This window comes from Ips typographus, linkage group LG11, assembly GCF_016097725.1.
Source record: "Ips typographus isolate SLU linkage group LG11, UJ_Ityp_2.0, whole genome shotgun sequence".
NCBI classification, from domain to species: Eukaryota; Metazoa; Arthropoda; class Insecta; order Coleoptera; family Curculionidae; genus Ips; species Ips typographus.
In genome coordinates this window covers 1,447,074-1,455,761 of record NC_138432.1, presented here as the reverse complement: position 1 = coordinate 1,455,761, position 8,688 = coordinate 1,447,074, and the positions used below count along the sequence as shown (strand labels likewise).

Below are 8,688 nucleotides of genomic sequence, written 5' to 3'. Positions count from 1 at the left end.
CCTAAACAAATATTATTATAAATTAAATCACTTTGGAAAAAGTTACCCGTTCTTACAGCTGAATAATATGGTTGCTCCAAATCCTCATGTAAGTCTGATACATTTAAAATTCCATTTTGATTTTTTTCTAGATCATTAAAAACTTGGTATAGATCGTTTTCAGGCTGGCTTAAAACTTGATTTAAGGCATCAAAAACCTCTGTTTGATTTAGGTCTTCTTCAAAAACGATTTCGGCATTTTCTATATCTATGGAATTATCTGTAATGTTGCTTTGAAGAGCAAAATTTTTTCCATAAATCTTTTTTGAATTTTCTAAAATTTTTTTCGTGCGTGATCCCATCGTAACTGTATCTAAAAATAAAAAGTCTTTTTACCGAGAAGCTTTCATAAAAGGCACTAATAAGTTGAAAATTACTTTTTACTTTTCTGGTACGTTGGAGCCTTCTGAGTTTCTTTTTCTCTTTATAATTATAACTATTTAGTGCTAGGCGCTATTTTTATTTATTCCCTTTGTTCTCGACATCTTTACATTTTAAATAGCGTCCATAGCCTTTATTATGGTATCAGAAAACTAAACATTTATTCTTAATTTTTAGTGCTTGCTATGAAAGCATGTTTGAATTTGATTGGATAAATGTAATTGGGGAATTATATTTATAATATCAGTTTGTCGAAATTAACTCACATAAAATTTGTATCAAAAATACTAACGAACTAACCCGAAGTTATTCAAAAGCTTGTGAAAAAGTAATGCATTACCACGTATAATTAAATGATTAAACGAACTTACCTAAGTGAAGTTTAATCCTAATTATATGAGGCCTCGTCGAAGTAAATAAGGTAGTTGTAGTACCCCCGTTTGGGGTCAGTCTCACACGTTTCAAAGGTAAACCCAAAATAAAAAACTTCCCAGTACCGGCCCTGTAACCTTCCCCTATCGCCACTACGCATCCTCTCGAATGATTCTTGTTTAAAGTATTGTTGCAACACCTATGGGTTTGGGAAAAAAATAAAAAATCTGGGGAGGGAGCTTATTTACTTCGACGAGGCCTCATATAATTAGGATTAAACTTCACTTAGGTAAGTTCGTTTAATCATTCAATTATATTTCAGCCTCGTCTTCGTAAATAAGGTAGTTGTAGTAGTTTAAAGCCAGTTGCAACAATTTCCAAGTAAAAACCAAAAAAGGAAAGGAAAAAGAAACTGCATTTTCCATAGCTTTTTAATGAACACGAGTTAAGCATTACTAACAGAAAATTTGAAGCTGAAGCCAGCTAAAAAAGGGACGTCAGCTTATTACGTACGCCTATAAAAAACATTTATTACATTTCTAGGAGTAAAAACTAAGTTTAAATTAGCCACCGCTGAGAACTGCATTAGCAAAGGAAGAATCAGATGGCACCAAAGGTCTCTGATAGAAATTAGCAAACGTTTTAGATTTATCAGACCAGCCTGCTGCTATTCGAATATTTTCATAACTGACTCCTTTCCTAGCCGCAGCTGATGTGGACGCATGTCGAGTGCTGTGGGCGCTAAAGACGGAAATATCCACACCACACTGACTTAGGAAGGTTTTCAGCCATCTGCTGATAGTCTGTGTAGAGGCCGCTCGATGCGGTTTTTTTTGCGGTTATGAAGAGCGCAGCCACATTACCCCGCAAGGGCTTGGTCTCTTTGATGTAAGCAAGCACAGATCTTGCGGGGCAAATAATTGAATCCGTGAAAAAAGGCAAGACCAAAGTGGGAGACGTGGTCCTAGGCTTAGACGTTTTTAATCTCTTTCGGATATAGATTTCAATTCTGTCGGACAAAGTGTTGATGTTTTGTAACTCTATAGAAGCCAGGGTTTGAACTCGATGACCTGTAGCTAGCGCTAGCAGCATAGCGGTTTTAAACGTTAGGAGTTCTAACGGGAGATCTGTGGTAGATATCTGTTTGATGTGGTTTAAAACTGTGGTGGGGTCCCAAGTAGTCTTATACTTGGGGAGAGGAGGCCGTAGACAGCTTAACCCTTTAAAGAAGCGTTTGATTCGAAAATCTTCACTCAGGGAAGGACCTAGTATCTGTGCAAGTGCGGCTCTGTATGAATTTAACGAACTGAAGGAAGCCCCCCGGTTAAAGTGTCGAGTCAGAAACTTCAACACGGACGGTACTGATGGGCTGAAAACATGCTCCTTTTCTTGTTTACAGAAAACCCACCATAACTTTAGCCCTACGTTATATTGATTGATGGTCTTTTCCGTAATCGATGCTAAGCATATTTTTAAGGACTCCTTTGGCACATCCCCTTTTTTCAATGCTTCCAAGATACAGTTCCGGCCACCAGGGTAATCTTCTTCCACAGTGGGTGGGGGGTCCTGTTGAATGATAACAGAGTTTTAGAAGGTTGTAAAGTAATCGGAATATCTTCGAGTAAAGATAAGAATACAGGGTACCATGGTTGAGATGGCCAGAGAGGCACCACAAGCATTCCTCTAGCCTTATCCGCAATAATTTTATTCAAAACTCTAAAAATCATAGAGAATGGCGGAAAAAGCGTAAAAAACGCAATTTGTGCCAATTTAAGGTAAAAGCATCTACAGCCACGTTTTCGGGGGTCTCTTCGCCATGATACAAACCGATTGCATTTTGCGTTGTTTCTACTGGCAAACAAATCGATTTCTGGAATACCAAGACGTTTCGTAATTTGATCGAAAGCTGGTTTACTCAGAGACCACTCGGTTTCCTTAGCTAAACTGCGTGATTCTCGATCTGCCTCTCTGTTCTCCAGAGATTTTATGTAAGAGGCGTACAAAAACAAGTTACGCTGCTCGCACCATTGCCATATATCCCGTGCAAGAGCGTTCAACTTGGGAAACTGCACGCTTCCATCTTGTTAATATATGCCATGGCAGTAGTATTGTCTACTCTGCATAGAATATTACAGTTCGACAGCTTTGCTGCAAAACATTTCAGCCCAAAAAATACTGCTTGAAGTTCGCGATAATTTATGTGGTGTTGTTGTTCCTCCACTGTCCAGGAGCCACCTGTATTCCCATTTGCACAACTGATCCCCCTGCTACACGTGAAATTGGTTTGAGCATGAGACAAAAAAACTAAACTAAACTAAACCTTGGTTCAGTGGACTGGCTTAGGACGCGTGTGCAAATACTCGACTAACCCAGGGGTTCAAAGCGCCACCAACTTTAAGCAGGTACAAAGTTGGAAACCTTTCTGATGTTCCGACAGTCCCCTGGCCCAAAGTACAACAAAATGCAACAAATTACTATTACTTACGTGACAATGCAGCCGGTGAACTAAGTCTATAATAAACCAATAAATCAATAAATCGGTGAATACAAACCAACTTCAAACAATGTTGTGAATCATTAAGTCAAATATAAATCAATAAATTGGTTAGTAACAAGGTAATTTTCAATGTACAAGTCACCAGGAAGTTGTAAAAAGCTGCTCAATTCTCAAAAATACGCCACAAACGTTGGGCGCCAAATTGCTACACGTGAAATTGGTTTGAGCATGAGACAAAAAAACTAAACTAAACTAAACCTTGGTTCAGTGGACTGGCTTAGGACGCGTGTGCAAATACTCGACTAACCCAGGGGTTCAAAGCGCCACCAACTTTAAGCAGGTACAAAGTTGGAAACCTTTCTGATGTTCCGACAGTCCCCTGGCCCAAAGTACAACAAAATGCAACAAATTACTATTACTTACGTGACAATGCAGCCGGTGAACTAAGTCTATTGCCAATTATATGTTGATAATTGGCGTATTCAAAGGCCCTGTGACTTGTACATAAAACAAAGTGGTAAAAGAGATTCAATGACGTATATTGAATTAATAATAAATTGGGTCGGTCCCAATACAATCAAAGAAAATAAAATAAAATGATCAATTAAATAAATTGAATTAAAAATTAGAGATAGATCTGAGCGATTTGGCTAGCACAATCTAGCAATACTATTTTCCTGATGGCTTTTATAGATATTTCAAAAAAAAAATATTTACGATAGGGGAAAAATCAGGGTGGTTAGTCAAAGGTAAGGGAGCTTGCCTGTCAACCTTCGGTGAACCAAACTGCTCCACTGGGAGTTCAACTCAGTTCAGTCTCGGGAGGTTTTCTATGGCTTGGAAGACTGCTCAGTAACAGCCCCCAGAAGTATGGAACTTGGTGGCCTACTCTGGACTACAATTTGAATCCGCGTGGATGAAGCCTCACCGAAGAACCCTTTCAGGTGGTCAAAGCCTCACCGAAGAACCCTTTCAGGTGGTCAAAGCCTCACCGAAGAACCCTTTCTGATGGTCGAAAGGGTAGTTTTTCTTTCCTCCCTGCCCCCAAATCGGCTACAAATTTGGCACAAAACCCCAGCTGCAAATTATGAGGACCAAACAAATCCGCCTGAAGCGACAACAGACCACACAAAATCCTCACTAGATGAGTTCAACAAAATGGTGGCTCTGGTTTGCTGTTGGTCTCACCACTCACAGCAAGGTCACTGGTCAAAAAGAAGCCAAAATGGCTTCCCCCCGAGCTTAAATAGCCAGGGACACAACCGGAAGTCAGGTGGGGAAATTAACTACGCTAGAATATTCTAAAAACCAATTTGCAACAGGAAACAGTAAAAGAAAAGCCAGATTAAAACACCTGACAGCCGAACTGAAGCTGACAGACAGAACTCTGACAGCGACAGCCCGCTGACAGCAGTGAAACGAATTTAACCAACCAAAAAAGAAGAGAAGAGATAAGACACCTGTAACGCCATCTATTAACGGACTTGAAGATTTAAGATATAAACAAACGTAAAGAGGTAAACAGTAGTAAACAAACCAAATTAAGCAACATGAATTAATGAATTACAAAAACCACCAGGTAAGTCCCTACGGAGAAAATTGAACCGTAACAACTCCCCCTCTCCCAAGTTAGGAGATAAGCTACAATAAAGTAGGTTATCGACGATGATCAACCCACAAATAAACCAAATATTATCAATAATAACGCCGAAATCCCATCGGTCTCTTCATACCACCCCTGGCATGAAGGCTAATCAAATGATCAAATGAAACCAGAATCTCACTGGGCTACCCGTACCACCCTTGGTACGAACGAAAGCTTGAGACACATCAAGCACAAGGAACCGAACCTATCACAAAATAAAACTAAAAACAAATAAAATAAAAATAATGGCAAACAACTCCACAGCACCCCGCCCCCCCCCAAAGAAAGCGACAGCGGACCCCGCCCCGCCACGGAAACTCTCACTGGTCTGAGTTAAAGAGAAAGATGTAAGGGATAAACACTAACTGGCATTGCGTCATACTCCGTCAGTGGGAGGGACCTCGTATACCAGTCTCAGTGTGAGCCTCAGCCACGAAACAAAGACCGCCGCCCACTCCCCAAGGAAAAACGAAGCTCCATGCAGTCATCCGCCAGGTGGAAAATAGAGAAAAAAAAGACAAACTACTAACTGAAAAAGAGAAGAAACCTAAGTCCACCAACAAAGGGAGTGATGTTAAAGGAACCACTTCCAACCTGAAAGATGCCCAAAAGCACCGGTAGTCACAAAAAAAAAAATTAAATTTAATCGGGGTGTTCCGAGAAAAGTCACTGTCGCCAAATCCCACAAGACCAAGCCAAAGAGGCTGAGGTCGCCACAGTAGAGCCTCCCTGTACTTCAGGGCCATTGAGGTACTTACAGAGCCTCGGAGAAGCTCCCCCCATGGACAACCCTCTCAAAAGCCTTAAAGGACTCGTGACCAAGACGACACCCAACTTCACTCAGCCCATACGAACAAGCAAAGTGATCTACCAACCTAAAACTAAGACAAATCCAAGAGTAAAAAAAAATTATTAGAAGTATATGAGAAGCAGAGAGCAGACAGTCAATAATTTAAGCAGTAATTGAGTTAAGATAAGATAAGGTATCAAAATATAAACAATAATGAAACGCAAAGGTAAGATAACCATAATCAAAGACAAAAAGGTATGATAACAACAATATTAATTAAAACTGAAACTAATTTTGAATCTCTCCAAGCAATGTATAACCCTTGCTGTCAGAAGTTAGAATGCATTTAACTAACCCCCGTAGGAATCGACCAAAACTTTAGAGAAATTACATAAAGAAACTAAATCTTGATGCAATGTGATGCTACGTTACGAAACCAAACACAAGAAAATGATTTATGGATTAGAGTGAAGTTGATTAAACGGTAATAAATCCACATAAAGTGACAGAACTGCTGCACTAATCCAAAACAGCAAACAGCTAAATAATCCAAACGGCAGCAGTCCCAAAAAAAAAAAACATTTGCGGTAATAACCTCTAACAAGAGAAGGTACAAAACCAAACCGCAAAGATCAAACCGTCAACTTCAATCAATCCAAAATCAAAGTCACTAAACAAATTACCAAAGCATCAAAACAAAAGTTATGAAATTAATTTATAAACAATAGAAAAACTGCAAAAAGGTAGATACGATATGAAAATCACTGACTATAGCACAACGTTAATTACTTCTACTCTTCTTACTCTTTTACTAACGTAAAGTTAAAGTTAATTAATTATCATCAAAAAGGGTGAAGCCAAAAACCAAATTAAAAAAAAAACAACAAAAGCAAAAAGTCTTAGCAAAATTAAAGTTAAAGTTAATGATGATATAAGTTACGAAATGACTATAAGATTACCAAAGTGACATTAAAAAGTTAAGCAAAAAGATAAGAAAAAAAACTGCTCCCCACTATCCCAAAATACTTCCGAGTCGCAATCGAGGTAATAATGAGACGCAATCGAAATTCAAGGTAAGAAAAGGTATGAAAAGAGAAAAAATAATAAATGAAAGAGCAAAAAGAAAGTAATTATAGGTAAGCAAGAAAGGAAAGATAGGAAAAAGGAAGTGACCGACCAACAAATTTATCAAATCATAGCACTATGTTATGGTGCATTATTCTGGGTATTAAGCGATCCACAGAACACTCTCAATCGAGAATTAGTACCCGCCACTGACCCTTAATAATGAAACCTAATTAAAAGTTACAAGGCATTAGGTTCCATTATCACCAAAAACTTTTGTTGCATAACGATAGTGTCACGTCATGCAACAGACAAACACGATGATTTTGTGTAATACTCTGTGATCTGAAATTGTCTACCAGAGTCTTTCAAAGATTAATCTTTGAGAACTAGAATGTATACCCCACCACTAACCCTGAATAATGACGCCTAATCAAAAAGTTACAAGGCATTAGGCTCCATTATCGCCAAAAAGAAAAAAAAAGGTCAGTCACGGAAAGGAAAAGAAACAAGAAAGAGGCAATGATAAAGCAAGAACTAATCAAAGACCTAACTAAACGCAAAAACCAACTTATTAGCTCGATTAAACGGGTGATCAAGTCAGAAACATCCCGCACTTCGCGGATTAATCAAATAACTTAACTTGATGGACCCCCAAAAAGCGACAAAGTGTCAAATAAACCGAGCTAACAAGGAAAAACGCAAGGTAATTTATCGAAACAACCAACAAGGTAATTAATATTACGCAAATTGATTCTAGGTAAGAGATAAAAGACAAGGTAAGTCAAAAAGATCAGGTAGATAAGGTAATAAGTCAGGGAAAAAGGTAATCATCAAATCAGGTAATCAATGTAAAAACCGTAACCGTGGTCACGCACGGCAAAACGCGAATAAGAAAGCCATCAAATTAATAGTTTACAAATAAAAAGATACGATAGTAATAACGCTAATCGAGATAGATAATGAACACCGCTAATGATGTTTCAAAACGCAAAATTAAGGAAAAATACAATAAATTTGACTAAACAGTCACCGCAAGAGGATAATGAATAAAACAATAACCAAGTGAATTAAACAATCCGCGTTCTGCTTGTTGCGCAATATCGAGATGGAGTTACTCAACAACCGGTTTCAAGTCTTGCACATGCCAAACTCCCTTACTCACGCCATTTGAATCTTTCAATTCATAAGTACACGTGCCGGTTCGTTTGTGAATTATGAACGGTCCCACAAATTCGGGAGCCAATTTGGCGCTGAAATAGTTAGCGGCATTGGATAAACTTTTGTTTTTCTTCCAAACACGTTGACCAACAAAGTAACTAACGGGTCGTCGTCGCAAATTATACTGATGTTGGCTCTTATCGCGAGACTTTAAAATTCGCTCAGACACTTTCAGGAACATGTCTTTAAAACCCTGTATGCGTTTAGTTACGATCTGTTGAAGTTCAGTGTCAACAGTAGGAATACCTTCAGTGAAATCCTGACCAAAAAGTTTATGCTCCCTCCCGAAATTGATAAAATAAGGGGTGTAACCTGTTGTTTCATGGCGAGAAGTTCTGATTGCGCAAGAAATTGCCGGCAAATTGTCTTCCCAAGTTCGATGGTTGCCTTGATCTACATAAGTTTTTAACATGGTTTTAATGACTCTATTTACACGCTCGGTATGATCAGCCCTAGGATAATAGGCGGCCGTAAAAAAGATATTAACTTTATACCTGTCACATAAAGCTCGAAACTCTCTAGACCTCATTGGAGTACCGTTGTCACAGGTTAAGGTTTGGGGTGCGCCATAAACTAGAAAGACATTGTTTTCGAGAAATCTTGTCAAAGATTTAGCATTAGCTGAACGACATGGATGTGTTACGACATATTTGGAAAAATAGTCAGTGACCACTAAAA

At 38.6% G+C, this 8,688-nt stretch overlaps 1 long non-coding RNA gene across 1 annotated transcript; it reads right to left on the bottom strand.

Moving 5' to 3' along the window:
• Window positions 1-3,807: 3,807 nt before the first annotated feature.
• Window positions 3,808-4,382, bottom strand: LOC145735301 (uncharacterized). Its single transcript, XR_014179639.1, has 2 exons — window positions 4,250-4,382; window positions 3,808-4,184 (listed from the first exon to the last, which is right to left on the bottom strand). It is a non-coding gene; the product is annotated as an uncharacterized LOC145735301 (long non-coding RNA).
• Window positions 4,383-8,688: the final 4,306 nt, after the last annotated feature.